Raw genomic sequence first — 19,724 nt, 5'->3', positions numbered from 1 at the left:
TTAGAACAAAAAACCTAATACTCATCTTCTTTCTTCCTGAAGGACTTTCTCCCAAGAGAGCCTGTAAACACTGTCAGGCAACAAGTCTGGGAGGGAGTATGTCACAGGCTGGAGAAGTCAGAGGACTGGTGGCTGTGGAGCTTTTAGGAGACAGCAAACCACAGCACAAGCTGCACCTCTGTAGCATGTACAGCTTCAAGAAGTGCTTCTAGCCCTTTCTCTCTGTTAAGCTAATGTCAAGAAGGTCTAGCACTAGACAACAAGAAAAGGAAAGCAATGCACTTCAATTCCTGGCTCGTGCCCTAGGCTATGCTGTGGCTGAGACACGGGTTACTGGGGAATAGGTGGTTTAGAGGAATAAAATACCTGTAGATGTGACACGCATGTGACATGCAAATCAACTGATCATGACATGATTTTTGAACTCATGCATACAAAGATAATGCCCCACTTATAGATGATTGTTTTGGTCTGTAAGCATTGACACAGACACACATGTACACTGCTTACATGTGGCCATCAGGTACTCTTAAGAGGACTATGGAGCAAACTTCCTAAACAAGTGAAGGTGTATATTTTGGGCTCTGCTGCTGTTACCCATTCTACTTATCTGTAGTTATTATGCTATTAATTCGCTCCAAAGTAGCTCTAATGCTTTCTCTGAAATGGAAATACAGGTATTGCCAGGGCAAGAAGGATATAAAATTTAAGTTTATTCCAGTTACCAAATCTAATCCAGCAGATAAATACAACTACAGATGCTTTTAATATATGACATACAGTTTTGTTCAACTGCTGCAAAAATAAACATCACAAAAATTCAGACATAAATGGAACAAGACATTTACAAAATGTGAAGTCTTGTATTGCAGTTTATGTGATGTATGTTTGTTGAAGTAAGAGTAGACTGCCTAATACTTTCAACATTCAAGAGAGAAACTCAATATTACTGATTCATAGACCCTCAACCATATTGATTTGAAAATATTCTTTTTAAAAATCAAAAGTGTTCTTACTGTTGCTTTTAAATACTTTAACTTAGCTTCTCTTTACAGTATGCCCTAGCCATTTCTGCTATTCTAGCATCGCCAAGCACACCTGAAATTGACGGTTTACTGGGAGGAAAGAGCCATGGCCATTGAATTGCTGTGCCCTGGCAGTGCTTGGCTGGGTGACTGGGATGTTCCTTGGAAAGATGGTAACAGACATGAAGCCACCCTCTGTTTTGCAGCTGCTGGTTGTAGACACAGAGTGGGTAAGTATGAGGATCTGGGCCTTTTCTTATGGGTGCTGGGGTCCCTGGTAAGGGCTAAATGCATTCTGAGTATGCAAACATATTTGCAAGATGAAATAGTGATTATACCTAGAATGTCTGTAGCTGGATTCACTTTTTTAATCTATCTTGCAGGAATAGGCATAATATCAAGCTCCAGATGGCTCTAAATTTTTTTCTCTCTCTCTTTTTTCCTTTGTATTTTTGTTCATCTGTAGGCAGAGCCCTCTTCTGGTTTATATTTTCTAGATTCTTTTGTATTTATTTTCAGCCTCTCTTAACTCTGGATGTGAATTCTTCAGACAGGAATTTCTGCATTTGTAACATGCAGTGCATTATTATTTTTGCCTTAATTTTTTTACTCTTTACAAGAAGAGTAGAAGCCACAAGAATGCAGGAAATCCTACATGAAATGTAACTAAACCCTTCAGTGTTCTCTGAGGAGGTGGAGAGACTACTTAACTGTTAATAGGACACCATCTATGAACAGGAGAATTGCAAAGGAACACTTGTTACATCAAGAGTTTTCCATGTTTGTGTCTCAGTTTGAAGAGACTGGAATGTTTGCTAAAGAGGATGAGGTATGAGATAGACCAAACTTCTCTCTCTCAGCAATTGTAAGTTCAAAATTAAGGGGCTTTAATTGAGGAAGTGTGGAAAAAACCAGAAGAAATAACAACCCTTTATTAAAAGATATATGTATGTTGGCAAAACCAGTAACAGAACACAAGAAAAACTAGACAATAGTCCTGTACCCAAAATCCCCCTTCAAACAGTCTGAATACTTCTCTGTCTTTTAGCGGAGTTCTAATCACGGTTGGCAGGAGGCGCTGTTGGATCGCTGGAGGTGCAGAGCCTGCAGTGCTCTGTGGTGACTCTGGTCTCAGATGATGGTGTCTCCAGGCTCCTCCCTTTTCTCCCCGTGGGCACGCAACTCTCCAATGAAAACACAGCAGATCCGGGTTGGAGACAAAAGGCAGCTCGCAGGCAGGTTGAGGCCAGCAGTCAGGGCTGACCAGGACAAGAAGCCAGAAAGAGAGACTTCCAGGCCTTCTCTCCAAATGCACGCACGCAGACCCCTGTCTCCGTCCCAGAAGAGCCCGCAACCCCCTCCCAAAACTCCCCTCCTCCTCCCCCAGCCTCTGATGGCCATCTGTTAGGAATGCGGTTCGGCCAGCTAGATTCCTTTGTAAAGCTAATCGCTCCCCCACTCCAGCCTTTGATGGGCCGTTTGCTAGGAATTTGGCGTTGCCAGCCAGATCTTTTGTAAAGCTAATTGACTCCCTTCCCCCACTTACTCTGTTTTTCTTAGAGTGGAGCAGGGGAAGAAAAAAATTCCCCTATGGGATTTATAACCTATAACAGTTTGTCATGACATGAACTTTTCTCAAGCACTCAAAACTGTCAGGAAATTTTGCTTTTTTCTTTTCATCATTCAAGAGGAGAGGAGAGCATCCCCAAATGTCAACTTGTCTTGCCCATGGAAGGCAAAGAACATAGGGTTTCTCATATTTTCAGCACCTTACTACTCCATTATCATGATGAAGTAAAAATTTAATGCCAAGTGTCAGAGATTTGGTTGTGGAACAATGCAGATGTTGGCATTACCTTATGAAACAGTCCATGGTTAGCTTTCCTCACTCCTTCTCTTTGATCTGTGCCAGTACTAGTATGGAAATGGTTTCATCCACATGTTCTTGGGTTTTAGTCTCCCTCAGGCAAGAGGAAACTCATCAAAGACCACTTTGTTGCTAGACTTGGGACTGTACATTGGCATAAAAAAGTCTCAGTCTGCTACTCAGTGAGATGTGCTACCAGGCGAATGTACTAGCCTTCAAATAGCTATCCTAGAAAACAGTTGGGCTAAGAGTCATTTAGTCAACCTGTTTGGACTGTTAAATTTCTACCTAGCACAGAGAAAATTCTCCATGTTATTACAAATTTTTATTATCTTTGGGCATCAAGAGGCTTTCTTCATAGATTAGAGCAAATAACACAACTGTCCAGAGAAGAGCATTTGAATATCGTGTTCATGCCAGTATTTGCAAGTCCTCCATCAAAACAGGTTTCTCTAATTACTTAGAATTAATTGGTAAATTTAACATGCCATGAAACAAAACAGTAGACCCACCACTCTTAACCCCAGCACATCTTCTATTAGCTTTTTCACTTGATAATTTTTTTTATTGTTTGATTTGTTTACATCTCCTTTTTTAGACCACCTGAGGCATTTTAGAAAGTCAGACCTTATTAACAAACCATCTGCCCACTCTGGCATGTTGAAATGTCACTATGTGTGCTGATACAGTATAAGAGATATAATTGATAGGTGCCTCTAGGGGTGGGTGGAGGAGGCACAGGTGGAAATTTTTACAGAGTTTGTCCTGGAAATCAATTATGTTGCGGGGGTAAGAAGATAAGCTATGGTGGTAGGGAGGAATGAGTGTGCAGAGGTATTACCCAGAGAAAAAGAACTATGACTATGTCAGGTCTATATGATGTTTAATAGCATACGAAGAGTGATAGTTTATACAACTGTAATATATAAGCATAATGCCAGCATGACAATAGTGGTTACAGTTATGGTTGAACACTATTAAGCTGTAAGATAACTGTAAGATAACTATAAAATAACCTTGATGATGGCAGTGGATAGCTACAACAGCCTTAGCGGCATGCAGTCATGGAAGAGTTAGCAGCACACTACTATAGCTACGATGGCTGCTCCCAAATCCCTGTATTCTCCTGATGTCACAAGATCTGCAAAATCCTACTTTCATCCATGAGCATCCCTGGTGATGGCTCAAAATGTCAGGATGTTGCATATGGTCCAGGTGATCTGGAAAAGGGCACAGCCACCATAGGAGCTGATGTTCACAACCTGTTGGCAAAAATGCCAACCTTCTTCTGCTGACCCCACCCTTCCCCCACCTTGGACAATTTGGGTTGTCCATTTAGGACCTATGGCTTTCTGGGCTTCATTTCCTCCATTTTCTGGACAAATTCATCACTACTGAGTCACTTGTTGAGCCGATCCAAAAGTGAAGTGTCACAGCATCTTCTTATTACTGTGTATTCATCATGCAGCTCCTCCCCAAGCGAGACCATTCCCTGAAACCTCTCAGAGGTCAGAGGTGGCCTCTGCTTTCATAGTTGCTCAAGGCATCCTAACCAAGCCATTATTGCACTTTTTGTCCTAAGTTCTACAAATTGTGTTAAATTAGTAGGACAGTAAATCTCTTCATGACAATATCAGCAATTTAATTGTGGTCTTACAGATATACCAAGGCTTTATAGTTAGGCTGGGACAGTGGTACATTAGTATATTAGTCTTTCATCACAGATAACGCTAAACCTATTTGTTATATTAATATTAACAAAGTTACATAAAGGTTTTATTATGGCTCAGTGGTCCCCTCTCCCCTGCTTTGAACAGAGACTCCTACAGCCATTGGGTTTCTTCTTCCAAATTTATATAAATATTTTCCCTTTGCTTTGATTCTTCTTCTGTATCATTTGTGATTTATAAAGTATGTGTCAAACGATGGGCTATGTGACACAGTAAGGACCATTTAAAGTGGGCTGAGTTTATTCTTTCTTTACTAAGTATTGATAATAATTCTGGTCCTCCCTAAGTGGTGGACACGGGATTTTGTAGTCGATACTAATTTCTTCATCACAATGTATTTTTGTTCCATTACTTCCCCTATTCTCCCAAATGTTAAGAATTATTTTGAGGTGCATTTGATGGAAGTAGCCATTTTTTTCAACAAAAGGAATTCGAGCTGCTTTTTTTTTCAGTTACATTGTACCATAACTATGTTTTATTTAAACTTTTGTAGAAATATCTCCCTAAAATAATAATTTCTTCTTGGGAACACCGGCATTTTCATAGTGTTAAGTATATACATTAATAGATAAATATGTGCCCAATTTGCACAGAAGACATTAATCATTTGAGGACACTTACTGTTAATTTAGTGATTAAATTTATGCCAGCCTCACCAGAATGAGCTGTCACACAGCATTAGTCACCTTTTTGCATTACATTGGTGGCAGAGGAAGTAGAACTTCTGGGAACTATCCAGGTTTACACATCTTTTAAATAGCTCCAGGGATGATGACTCAACCACTTTCCCTGTTCTAGCCTGTTCAAATGCCTGACCACCCTTTCAGTGGAGAGTTTTTTCCTAATATCCAATCTAAACATCCCCAGGTGAAACTCAAGGCAATTTTCTCTCATCCTGTCACTTGTTACCTGGGGAAAGAGACTGATTCCCACCTCCCTACAGTCCCCTTTCAGGTTGTTACTGAGAGGGATAAAGTCTCCCCTCAGTTTCCTTTTCACCAGGCTAAACAACTCCACCTCCCTCAGCTGCTTCTCATAAGCCTTGTGCTCCAGACCCTCTAATGTGCTGGCTCTTAAATCTGAATTGACTGTTTTTTTTAAAAAAAAGGTTTTCTACGAGTATGTTATCCATTTATTCACTAGACACAATAACTTGACCCTTAAAGTGTCAATACACTGGATAAAATCAGCGTTATACCACCATAGTTCTCCTTTCACCAATTTGTAAATATGTCTCCACCAATAATTTCAACACTTCAGCCATTTAAGTCCTACTAACAAAGCTCAGTAGCAACAACCATAGAACTGTGTCATGTAGGAGGATGTCCAAATCCTCCACATTTTCTTAAGATTTATGCACTAATACAGTCGTAACATATTAATTGCACATTTTTCTTGTAATAGTTTTGGCATTCAATTATGATTATGTTCTTTTTTTTCCTTCACAGATCTCAAGTTCCATCAATGCAATGAAATATTTTCTGCCTGGAAAAGCCATTCCATATTTGGACACAAAAGTCATCAGAGTACCATTTGGTGATTTTTAGATGAACGTTTTAAGTACTCTTTTTTCAGAAACATAGGATCATACATTAACTGATGTGAAGTGTAAAATAATAGTTCTTTTTCATGATGTGTAGTTAATCCATAGGTAATAAGTTGTATTTATAAGTAATGTGATGTGCTCTTTAGGCCTGTGAAACAATTACATTCTTTCTGTATGTAAGCAGGATTCCAACAGGTGATCCCACATTCCCATGCTTTTTCTACAGGGTTGTATTATACAACACAACACTGATTCTTCAGGGCTGTTAGAAGAATGCAAGTATATCCTGCAAAAAAAATCAAAAAGTACAGGTCAGTTTCCTCAAGGAAACTCAAGATAAGGCAGCAAATGAGACTAATAACACTGGCCTTGTTCTAGTTCCTTAAAGGCAAATTTTGCAATTGTAAAGCATGCTGCCAAATACTGATTTTCCACCAGTGCATAAAAGTACTAACTACATGTGCAGTGCTTGCCAAACTTCCTGCTCCACGTCAGCCAAACCCATTTCACCAGGTGTTTCCCAATGAAATCCCATGAAAGAATTTGCATAGCAAAGCAGCTAAATGAACAAGAGTAGGAACATCCCCATTTCCTGAGGCAGATATAGTTCAGGTTTGGCCATGGGGGGCCACCTGTGGTGCCTCTCCCCCATTGGTTTTGTTTGCTGATTATCACACTTCAGTGTGGACATCAAATCCTTAATATAGTTGATGAATAGGCACTGGATGCTTGGTTCTCAAATAGCTGTGAGTGTTTTTCACCAAAGTCACCAGAGTATATTTTAAGTCCAACTATTTGGACTTTCAAGACTTAGTCCACTCTTTGAAAGGTGGAATGGTTACATAGGTGTTTTTCTTCAATTTTTCATTAATATATATTGTTTGAACAGGGTTTGTTTGATTCTATGACAAGCACTGAAAGTAGCACGACTGCTTCCATGCTTAAAGGTCAATGGGCATTTAATAATCGTGTTTACTCAGTCATATAGAACAATCATCCCAACAAACAAGCAAAAAATAACTTATTTTCCATGTTAGATTTATTTCAAAATCCTTGAGAAGTGCCTAATATTTCAGAAAAAAAATACCACATCTAATCTGAATCTTGTAGGTGTTTGTGATTTCAGAAATTTCTCAGAAATAATTATTTTCACAGTGACTGGGCTTGAAGAAAAGTAATGTAAGGCATACGTGTGCAATTTAAGCTGCACGAGGTCAAGCAAGAAATGATTCACCGTCTAATTTGAAGTAATAACATTCTCATACCCTGCTTGTGATACAAAATGAAAGGAATTCATAAATAGTGCTAGTTTCCTTTCAGTAATACATTACAAAATTGATACTAATAATGAGTGCTTAGCAAAAGTGGTGGGTTGAGCTCAGTGTCAAAAGATTGGGAAGGTGAAATATTTTGTGACTTGTCTTTTTTTTTTTTTGGTAATAAAATATAAGGCAACTCTCTCTTCTACTTTGAACATGGCAGATTCTTTGGAATAAAGTACTTCCAACTTACAGAAATTATTAGGATTTAGAGAAGCAGATTCTGAATGAGTTTGCTAATCATTCCTCTTGTAATAAGTTTTACTTAAATGTTAGATATCTTCAGTTCATGAAAGAATGTGGTTCTCTTTTACATCAGCTTTCCCTTCTACAAGCAGCTGATGGACTGTGTTCAAAAAGCTTTAAAAAATATTGTTGCTCTTTGCTCCCACAAATCCAGTCTATTATTAAGAATGCACTGAGCTGTAAAAATGTTAATAGTCTAATCATGCTTCTTCAATGAGTGACTGTTACGTGCCATATTTGTTTGAATAGATAAGAAAATATTTATACTTATAGGGATGATTTGTTTTTGTATCTGTTTAAACAACTGTCATTTAGCATAAGAAATACTGTCACGTTGGCATTGCTAAGCTGTATTTAACTGCGACATTCTTTTAAGGTCTGCTGTTACTGAATGGTTGTATGTTATTTTGCAAAACATCAAATATAACTAACTTCCCTACAATTATCCACAAGCTAGATATGGGTGTTAGGCACTCCTACCCAAAATTTAAAAAATCTTGGGTTTAGTCAATGTGTAAGTTGTGAGCCAATTAACTGCTTGGGTTAACAGTGTTATAAAGGTTAAATGTTATAATCAGGTATATTGCCCAACAATTGCCATTGAATTTGCATGGAATTTTGTCATCTTCCCTGATTAACACGAGCCCTTCTCTAGAACAGTTGCTCTAGTATAACAAAATAAAGTGATTGTGTTTACTTGCCATATAATGAGAGGGATTTGACACTGTTTTTAACTACTCCTACAACCAATATCTTGACTAGAGAAAGCCTCATTTTTAAGTGTTATGCAAAGACCTTATCCTTAGATCTTTTTTGTTGTTGTTGTTTTTTAGAGCCTGCTAAGTGCCGTCTTGGGTGAAAGTAAAACAAAATAAAACAAAACAAAAACCAAACAAACAAAAATCCAAACAAATAAACAAACAGACAAAAAACCACACACACACCCCCAAACCCACAAAAAACCCCAAAAACCTGAATAACAAAATGCAGTATTTGATCCAATTTCCCTTTAAGGAACAGTTTTCCTCAAAAAAAGTTTTCCTCAAGAACTGTTTCTGCTCATGCACAAAGTAACATGTCGTTTACACGCACGTCTGTTTCCATAGGTCTTGTCCTCTTCTGCTGTGGTCCAAAACATCAGAGCACATACAATGCAGAGCATCAACTAATAGCAAGAATATTTTGCTTTCTTTTCAATTTCTTACTGACTTAGAGATATAACTAAACAGAAATTTCCCCTAACAAGAATATCAGCTGAAAAATAATTTAGATAATCAAGTCAAAGAAGCTCACATATTAGTTGTGTATTCTAAATTGTTGTTTATTTTTCTTCCCTTCCATAGCCATTATCTTTTGTCTTATGTAACAAGCTATTATTATTGGGCTAATTTCACTCAAAAGTCTATGACTCAGCTATTAATAATAGCAGAGATAAAGGAGTACTTTATCTGCTGTCTTTCAGATGGGTTTTAAGTCATACTGTTCCCAATGAGTCAGTAGCTCTTTGCCAAGAGCTTTTGAAATCCCCCACTTCTGCCATTTAAACTCGTGCCTTTTTCACAACAGTAGTAAGCAGCACATTCAAACCCTCAGTATGTTCACCCACCCAGGATAGTACTGTGTCCTGCCTGCTCACACATCAATTTACATTTACTTTGTTATTCTGCCAATATTTCTTTATTCTCCCAGTCATCCTTCCTTTCCACAATTCAAATGAGTCATGGGATCCTGCAATCTGTTGTAATATAAGAAGTTTTCCTACACACCTGTTGAAATTGGTTTCCTGAGAGCCCCACTACAGGCAGTGACTTCAAGTACTTTCTAAATAGGGCGTTGAGAATTATTTCTGTAGATGTGACTTTATTTAGCAGCTGAAGTACCCCCGTTTCATAACGCATCCTCCAAAAATATTTTTGTCTTTTAGCTTCTCCCTAAATTGGTAAAATGTGGCCTATTCTCTTTCGAGACTGCTGAGAAACGCTCTTCAACCATGTTGTCTCTCAGACTGTTCAACTCTTGTCTTTGATCTGGATAAGAGGGAGCTAATTTTCACCACAGCAGCCCTTACAGGGCTGTGGTGAACTCTGGTGGCCAGAAAGGTGTTGACAACACACCAGTGCTGTGGCCACTGCTGAGGAGTGCTCACACAGCACCAGCCTCTCTCTCCAAAATACCAACCCCACTAGTAGGCTGTGAGTGGGCAAGATTTTGTGTGGGGACAGAGTCACGACAGCTGACTCAAACTGGCCAAAAGGATATTTCATACCATATGATGTCTGGTCAGCAATAAAAGCTAAGGGAAAGGAGAAGGAGGTGGGGGGGAAGGTGTTTGTTCTTATGATGTTCCTCTTCTAGAGCAATCACACGTACAGAAGCTCTGCTTCCCAGGAAGCGGTTGCCCATTACCTGCTGGTAGAGAATAAGTTTTTTGTTTTCCTCTGCTTCCATGTGCAGACCTTGTTTTTGCTTTATTAAACTGCCTTTCTCTTGACCCCTGAGTTTTTGTCCATCTTATTTTCTTCCCTCCCCCAGTCCTGCAGAGGAAGGGAGTGATAGAGTGGCTTGGTGGGCACCTGGCTTCCAACTGTTGTTCATAAAAATCGGATTTGTTCCCTGCTGTGCAACAAGCCAATAATTACACATTTGAGAGAGAAGTTGATTGTTTATTTCAGAGTTGTACAAGCCTGGGTGTTTGCTGATATTGCACAAATCAAGCACACCAACTATCAACACTTTTTACTAGTTTATACAGTTTAGCAAACAAAGGAGTTACTGTACATTGGCTATAAATTACATAGTTCTCTTATTAATTAGTATTCTATCTTCTGTTGATTAATTATTCTCTCCCTCCTCATGCTAAGTTGTCTGCATGTTCAGTCTCTTCTGTTGAGTTGATGGGTTTCTTGGTCCCTGGTCCAGAGTCCAGAGTCGGTGGTCGCAGATCCCCCTGCTGGAATTACCTTTTACCCAGATGGAGCTGATTTCAGCACAATTGCTGAGCTGGCTTTATTAGTTTCTTCCTTATCTTGGGAGTTCTGCCAAATGTCCTTGTGGCCCATAAATTCTGCATTCTTTGTGTCTGCTATCAGTGGACATCCCTCTTCCCAAGCTTTATTAACCTCCATTTAGGTCTGAGATCACTGAAGCATGCCCAGCCCTAAATCTTACAAGGCAATTCTACTGACAAGTCATTTGCTTTTCTAACACATGGACATCACTTAGAGCTTGTTAGCTGCTGTTTCATGGATTAAATCTCCCTTCTTGCTGATTAGGCTTGAAACTACACAAAAATCAAACATCAGAAAACATCCCTTCTTATGAATTTTTTTACATATTCCACATTTTGCAACACAGCCAGGGTCAACCCACCACAAACTCCTAATTTTGCACAAATCCCAATCACAGGCCTTCTGTGAACATCCCTACAGGGGCCCACAATACGTCTGTGCATTGTTTCCTTTTAGACCTCTGCTTTTTCCTCATGGCAGAACTATCAACATGCAAACCTTTCATCAATGGAGGTTTTACAGTGCTAACAGTTTTTCACAGTTTGCTGAAACTTTTTAAACTTGAATGGTTTTGGTAATGCTATATTACTATATTACTATAATAGTAACAAGATAAATCAGTTACCACAGCATAATCCTGCCCCTTTCTTTATCTAAAGACTTACCTTAAATGCTTAGAAAAAGATGATCTTGTTAAATAAATCTACTTTTATTAAACAAGAAAGCAGGAAAAAAAGACATTTTTAGAAGCACAGTAGTGATTCCACAGGGTTCAGAAATCTGTCAAACAATTTGTGCTATCCATGGGGGTTTTTTTAGATTCCTAGTTCATTCAATTCAAGCAGATAAAATCTAGAGATAATCATAGTCTTCTGGTGTTTTCCTTCTGCTTTCCACAATTGTTTGAGAATTTTCTGAAGTCGTTGAAATTTAAATCTGTCTTACAAATTGTCCCGAGGATAGTTGGGGAAGGTTTGGCAAAGCCCTCTTTTTAAGCAGGGAGGGGTGCTGATGGTTGAGCTCTTATAGGGTGGAGGGATAATGAGAGCATAGCAGCATTAGTATGAATTCTTAACAAAAAAAGTAGTTCAAAACTAGGATTTGGACCACTACAACTTGTCACTGTTTGAGGAAGCTCAGTGGCTGTAACTTAGTCTGGCTCAGTGGAAGAATGGGATTGGGATTCAGACAACCTGGATTCTTTTTCTGTATTTTCACTGCTCAAGTATCTTCAGTTGCTTCTGATTCTGTCTATCCTCTCTTCCTGTTAGGATATGCATAAACAGCAAGCTGTCTGAAGAAAAGACCATCTTCATGATGCTGACATCTCAAGAATCACAAATAGTTAACAATTTGCCCAGAGAGTTACAGGGAATGAGAAGGAGGTTGTGAAACAGGATCCTGTCCAATTGTTGCGAAATATAGAATATGCAAAAATTTTCTTTCTAAAAATTAACAGCACTTCTGCTGTCTACACTAAAGACTTTTCCTTTCAAAGATATACTGGTGGCTACAGCATGGCATAGTTTCAGAAGAGAGATACCCTGCACAGTAATACTCTTGTTAATCATGTTCGACTTACTTCAGCAGCTAAAAAACAGCAGCAAAGGATGTTGATCCCAAGAACTGCGATTTTTTTACCTTACAGCTGTCTCTTAAATCTTGCTCAAAGGCAAATAGTGGAAATTAGATAGACTTTTCTTCATAGATGAAATTTCAGCTGCTGAAAACTCCTTCTGTCACATAAGCATTTGAAGGATATTAAAGAACACATGCAGTGCAGGTAGCTCCATGTGCAGCTGCAGTGGGAGCTGCAGGTTTAGCTCTGTGAGACGGTGGGATCCTGAGGCAAGAGGCCATGAAATGCTGACCCTTTGCACAACGAAGGACACAGGGACCTGTGACGCAGCCAGGGGACCAGACACCGAGACACAGTAGGAGCCAATGACCCCCAGACTTATGTGTGCTTAGACTGTGAGGGTATGAAAGCCCAGGGGTTGCTTTGTTCGGGGCTCCTCATCAGAGGCTCCAGCTCAGGCTGTTACTTTGTTATTTAGTTATTGCACCGTGATTAAATTATTTAAAAGACCTGGATGTCTGAGACTCTGTTACGGGAAAATTTGAGCCGATTAGGAAACCTGGTCTGGTTTCTGAATGTGGGGTGTGTAGTTGTGAAGGGTCTTTAGTCCCAACTCAGGTGGTGCAAGAGTGACTGCCAGAGTGGCTCTTCAATGATCAGACAGGGAAGTTTCCCTAACACGGAGATTACCTGTTACAATCCAAGAGTTGTTCTCCTTGTGCCATGAGTTGGATGAGACTCAGACACTTGGGCAGTGATGTGTTTGATTGAGACCCAGAGAATTCTCCTGAAAAAGGACTTTTGGGAAATTCTTTTCTTTCTCTTTGCAGATGCGACCATGGCAGAACTACTTCCTTCAGTGGCACAGCTCTCCTGCTCAGGTGGCTGACTGCCAAATGATTCACACTGTAGCAGAGACAACACAAAAGTTATTCCTGATATCTCTCTTGACATTTGGGATACTTCAATCTCATTACAAAGTGTGCATTAACTCATCACCTATTTAGAGAGTTAAGAACCAGCTGAGATGTTCAGTATTTTGACATCCTGACATCTTTTTTATCACGCCTTTAATTTTGTCATCCGTAAGTAGTTTTACTGTCTCATTTGGGTGTTGTTTGGGGAAGCATTTTAAAAATGTTGCATGTTTCTCAACTACAATAGGATAAATGCCATACAAATAATGGATACCAGCAGATATGAAGTCTTTGTTCAAAGCATTGTCCCTTTACTAAGCTGGAAAGTAATATGTCCTGTGATTTAAGGGGGTTTTTTTCTGCTCTGAGGCCATTGTGTTAGTCACCCTAAATTAGATCAACTAAAATATCAGGTATAAACTTTTATATACCTCTTCAGATTCACTCCAAATACTTTACAATAGTTACTGAATTAAATTCTTTTTAAGTTGTCGCCTTATTATCTCAAGACTCCTTTAATATTTTGGAGAACGGCAAAATAAAGATGCATCAAACTCTTTTTCATTGAACATCCATGGAATTAATTTTTAATTGCTATTTAAAGCAGGATGATGAGCTAGAAGATAACCAAGGTTTAACCAGGATTGCCACACAGGTTACATTAACAAAGAAGCCACCCACACAATAAAAAGGCAGAGGTAAATCACACTGCTGAAGGACATAAATTGTACTTGCAATGGATTCACATGAAACACTGATGTGGGTTTTATTTGGCACACCATAGCAGATGTTGGCTAGAAGCACCAGCAAACCTCAAAACAAAGGATAAAATGCTCACTGAGTGAGCAGTCACCTACACACAGGACCTGCTGGACCAGTGATCTAACCACAGAGAAATGGTACTTCGAGCCCACTAAGTGGGAGCAGGCAGAGGCATGAAAAAGGTGAAGATATGGTCCCACTCCTGCTACTTACCATTCAGAGCAAGGCTGTGTGAGATAGCTGCAAGAACATGTAGTAACTGAAGGATGCATTAGGCCAGCAGTGTGTACCTGCATGCCCATGGCCAGGAGGAAGAGGGGGAGGCACTCTGCGTCACATGCCTCTGAGTCACTGTGCCTTCTGGGCCAGTACCCTGGGATGCAGTTTACAATCACCAGGACCTAAGTTTTAGTCATCAAAGTCATAAAGAAGTGATGCCTGAGCAGATCCAAGGAAGGCACCTGACGTCAGAATGCAATCAAAGAGGGGTTAAGGGTAAACAAAATCCAAATGGGGTTTGAATAACTACACTTCAACATAAACCAATGAAAATTTTATGCCAATCTTTTTTTCATTCTTCCCCTTTTAATAATTGTGTGGTGGATGTAGTGCTAAGCTGATATGCATATTAGAAAAAATGCTGGAAGTAGAAATATGTGGTAGATGAGCAAGTTTCAGCAGAGCCACATGGAGAAGCAACTTTTAGTCTAGCTACTTAGATTAATTTTATAAACACTTCTATGCACAGGTGATACAATGCACTCATGTACTTCATGCACAAAAACTAATTAACTGGTATGGGGGCAATATTAGGGAGAAGTCCATGTCTTAACACTAGCAGACCAATACAGCTATTAATTAAAATAATGCTCATATTCTGTAACCATTCCTACATGATCTGCTGTTCCCTTTTTTCTGTGTCATCACTAAAGCTAATGGGGACTTTGAGTCTGTACGTTACAATCAGGAAGAAAAGTACGCCTGTGTAACTGAAGTATGGATTTATGAACTAATGTCAGTAACGTCAAATGTCAAGTTCCTTGACCTCACTGCCTTATCTTGCAGATTTTATATACCCGATCTCATAGTGCATGCTTGTTTGCATGGAAGCTTTTCAAATTATTATATCAGTAAATTATCTGTAAGCTTAAAAATTCTCCTTCTTTCACCTGAAATTGGTGGAGTTGCTCTGTCTGTGGACTGTGCAATCTTCACTGCATTAAGATTATTAAGTGCTCAAGGTAATAGTTTTGAAGCTGATGAGGTCATCTTCTTGATGGTTCCTCCCTGACGGAAAAAAAAACGTGCTAGGGAAGGAATTTTCTGGTGCTCGTTTTTCTAAAATGGTCCCTTCAAGATACTTCCACTTGTTTCCAATTAGGGAAAAAAACCTGTTCATTTTGCAAAGGAATGGACCAATGTAAAATGTTACAGTCCCACAGAAGAGTCAATGTAAAGACAGACAACTTCACTTCAGCTGTTATAAAGGTTTTTTGAACTTCTTCCATCAGCCTTTTGCTGACATGCTTTTGAAGGTTAACAGACCTCTCTGCTCCATGAGAGATCTGTAGAAACAATAAACTCTAGGCAGTGGATCATAATAAAAAATTGGAAAGTTAGTTTTTTAATTATTCCTGAACGTGACCCTTGGGTGCTTACATACAGTAGCCTTGAAGCTTATTTACGCTTGAAAATTATTTGTCCTAACACAAAACACACACTAATTTTTTTTTGAAGTCAATTGAAATCTTAAATCATTACTCTGGGGACAGGGCCCAACAAATTGTTTCCAGTATGCAGGAGAAAAAATGAAATTAATATTGAATATTCAAGAGAAAGCTAGTTTCACAGTAAGGGCATATGGTTAAATATGGGCTTCCTTTTGGAAGTAAATATGGGTCAAGTCTTGGCTGATACAGAAGGACAAGGAAGATACTGTTCTTTTAAGATGTTTGTAATACTCCATCACTACTGAAAGAAATTCTGTGAATTTGTAGGGCAGAAACAGGAAAGTTTACAAGCAGTACAGCATAATGGGAACTCATGACACTGAGATTGGCACGAATGAATGTAGAAGATAAACAGGACTTGACTGAGCCTTTATTTTCCCTTCTTTCATGCAAATATTGCTTCTTTGAAGTAGCATTGGCAAAAGCAATTCAAAGCTCAGCTACAGTGTACACAGCACTGGTATTTCTTTGCAGCAACTTTTCTTGTAATAAAAGAAAAAAGTAGGACCTTTTACCTTGAAACAGTTCTTTTCATCTTCAAAGCATTTTCACAAATACATTCTAGCTAATCTAAACACTCCTTTAACGCAGTTAAGGTTGATTATCACCATGATTATGACTTTACAGGACGGACAGAGTTTAAATTACTTAAATGTGTAAAAGTATTTGATGTCAGAAGAGGTATTAAAACTCAAGGGTCACTAAGTCCTAATTGTCTGCCCATACTAGATCTTCTCTCAACTTTGGTTTCCACTGTAAAGAATTACCTTCTTATAAATTGACTGTTTTCTATATTTAACTAAATGTTATATTATTTGTGTATTAAAGTGCTTCTTACACTAATAAGAATGTTTCAGTTTATTTGACCAAGATTTTTAAGCTCTGTGAGGCATATGACCAAAACTATTAACATAGTTGCACAAAACTTAAATTGTCAGGTCTTCCCAGACTTCTAAGGACAGGGTTTTCAGGCACTGACTACATGTGGATTTTCATCAAAATTTTCACAAAAAATGACATAAAAAATGGCTTTACATTTAAGTTCAAAAGGCCTTCATCTGATATATAAACTACTTATTTTCATCTAAGGGTTCTTTTGTATTTTATGAATGGTGTAATGTGTAAATGAAACTTAGTTTTTACATATTATTTTAACTTAAGAAAACACTGTCCATGAGACACAGACAACCTGAGAAATCAAAGCAAAGAGATTTCAAGTAATTGTGCATTTATTTTATTTTTGAAAAGGCGAAATGTCAGTAAACTACTGTTTTTTATTCAGATAAATGGATTTACATTCCATCACTTAGAACATGAAGTACAAAGTTCAACCTCTAGGAATATACAAAGCTATCACTTTATTTCAAGGTTTTCTATAAAGTCATAAATGGAATTGTGAACTGAAACTGCAACTTCTATAGGAACTCTCTAACCTGTGTCTTTTTAAGAGAGTAAGTTCATCATGTTTTCCTGAGCATCATGGTATTGTTGGAGTGGTGTTCGATTACCTGCTTCCAAATCCAAATGGCTGCTGCAGAAAACTGACTTCTCACAATAATAAATGCTGTGTTAAAAAATTCTAGATTACATCTTACTGATGAACAGTCACTGTACTGGATTCCACCTCTGAATCCCATCACGGGATTTTAATTTTAAGATATTCAAAACTGAGAAATAAAAAAGCATATGGTCTATAGAAATGAAAACATTTAAAAATGTTAATTTCATAGAGCACCATTTCTTACCTGTTATTGATTAGTTAAATCATTCAGAAGACTTAAATACATGTATGCCTTAATCCAGGTTATAAAATGATATAAGTAATGGGAACTCACTAACTGTTGATAAACAGCTCACTTGAAGAAGTGCAAAATTTCATATTGATACAGGTTTTTCCTCTAGCAAACTGCTAAATTGAAACTCACATGGTATTAAATGTGAAAAGGTACTTAGTTTGTCTGCAAGACTGTAGTTTTTCAGCTCCTTTTCTGATTCCGAGCCTAGGCTATTCATCCATTGTCAGGACTGCACCAAAACGGGCTCAGATCAGCCATCTTCAGAAACTCCACCTAATGAAGCTCCTTTAGCTTCCATCTCAACCTTTCTTGAACTATTTCTGTCATTAACAATTCCACAACAATTCCAACAATTCCTGCTTGCTGCTCACATGTAATGTGGATATATGGAAAGCTTTATGCAGAGAAATACTCCCACAAAACACACAAAGTAACAGAGAATCCACAGACGTGAAGTTGGAAAGCTGATTCCTCTCTGGTCAGCTACAGTATCAAGCTCCCATGAACAGCCTGTGTAGGAACAGCCAGCATGTTTTAAACAGAAGTAAGAACCAATTGTCTCTGAGAGTTTAAATAGTGAATACTTCCACACTATTTAAACAAAGTGAGCTCTCATATTCAAAAAGCAAATAGATTGCACATAGTTGTGGTAAAAGAGGAGTACTGCAACACAACTGACACAGCTTCTTGAAATCAATTCAATGGATGAACATTGTAGTAGAATTAAACAGAAGGAATTGCCAGGAATTATTCACTAAGAGATTCTGTACACTAAGAGTAGAATATATAACTTCAATACAATGAGAAAAATACTGTAAGTTTCAGACTTAGTGTGGTATTATGGCTACACACTGAAGAACTTAACTGTAACTTCACCTGACAAAGTGTAATTTCACACTGAAGAAGTTAACATGTAACTTTACTCACATCCTTCTTTCTCCCTTTATTAAACTACAATTTTCCAAAAGTATATTTCTCATCAGTACAATCTACATTTTGAACTGCAGCAAGAAGGCTTCAGCCCTGGTGACAAACATCTCAGCAGTGCATGAAGATCTCTAACAAACACTGAAGACAAGAGGATAAAGTGTTTAAAGCTGCACAGACAGCACATTCCAGTTGAAGCACAAGTTCAGCATTAGCTGCTACCGTCTCAGATCATCAGGAATATTCTTTTCCTCTCGGTATACAAAGAACTGCCTCAAGATCTTAGCAGCTAAAATCTAGGACATATGTTCAGTGACGAGTCTGAGTCTTCATTTACTAGCAGATATGTGACATTTCTTTAACAGGCAGGTAGCACTGAGGGCATGTGAGAATGGCATGTCTGGGTGCCCGAGGTGTCTCCAATAGATAATGTTGCTTTAAAGAAAATATGTGAAACACTTTTACGTACTTCCAATTAACAAGGTAACAGCTATTTTCGAAAGCTCTACATCTGATATTTATACCTACCTATAGAAGCAAAATACATAAACATATTGATGTTTCTCAAAATGCAGGATCGTGTTATGGCAAAACAAATGTTCCACTTAAATTAAGAAAAATACCACAGGTAGGAAAATTGTAATTATAATAAAATAGTTTTTACATTATTCTATCACTTGAAGCTCTATTTAGCTTGGAGACCTAAACATATATACTTTTTATATATGTGTACTTCAGAAAGGATTTCCCCTTCCCCCCCAAACATGCTTCAGTTTGTTCTCAGAATCATTTTGGGGTATTGAAAAGATCACCCTCAATTCCACTTCTGTTGACAAATTGATGAATTTGGGGCGGGGAGTCAAGTAAACCGCTGTGTCTCCAGAAACACGGGAAGGAGGTCTGACCGAAATATGAACCGTCTGAAAGTTAAGTTTCCAGAGAGACCGAGCCAATGCTTGGCATCTCGAGAACATACCTGCACCTTTAACCATTGCGATCACGCCAACCGCAGCACCGCTCCCGTCCCAAGCAGCGGATGCTCCCGGAGAGTCACAGCTAAACGTGCAGGTCAGAAGGATTAGGAAGAGAGCAGGACGTGTGCTCAGGTCGTGAATTCAAGAGGTACTTAAACACGGCAGCATTCTCACTGACTGAATAACAAAAGTGCTCCCGAGGCTGGAGCTCTGTGGGGGATCAGTGGGGCCGCGTCCCGGCGCTGTCCCGGCGGGGCGGGCCGGGCCCTCAGCGCGGGCGGGTGCTGCCCCCCAGCGG

The 19,724-nt window shown here is 38.8% G+C and overlaps 1 long non-coding RNA gene across 2 annotated transcripts; it reads right to left on the bottom strand.

Moving 5' to 3' along the window:
* Window positions 1–13,817: 13,817 nt before the first annotated feature.
* Window positions 13,818–19,657, bottom strand: LOC113960638. Of its 2 annotated transcripts, XR_003532064.1 has the most exons (3): window positions 19,429–19,657; window positions 15,169–15,286; window positions 13,818–14,460 (listed from the first exon to the last, which is right to left on the bottom strand). It is a non-coding gene; the product is annotated as an uncharacterized LOC113960638 (long non-coding RNA). The 2 variants fall into 2 exon arrangements; XR_003532065.1 differs by lacking the exon at window positions 13,818–14,460 and having other exon boundaries at window positions 14,986–15,286.
* Between the last annotated feature and the right edge of the window lie 67 nt (window positions 19,658–19,724).

Source organism: Neopelma chrysocephalum, unplaced genomic scaffold (genome assembly GCF_003984885.1).
Source record: "Neopelma chrysocephalum unplaced genomic scaffold, ASM398488v2 Primary Assembly neopelma1_96821, whole genome shotgun sequence".
Taxonomy (NCBI): Eukaryota; Metazoa; Chordata; class Aves; order Passeriformes; family Pipridae; genus Neopelma; species Neopelma chrysocephalum.
Note: the sequence above shows the minus strand (reverse complement) of the source record. Positions and strands in the feature narration are given on the sequence as shown.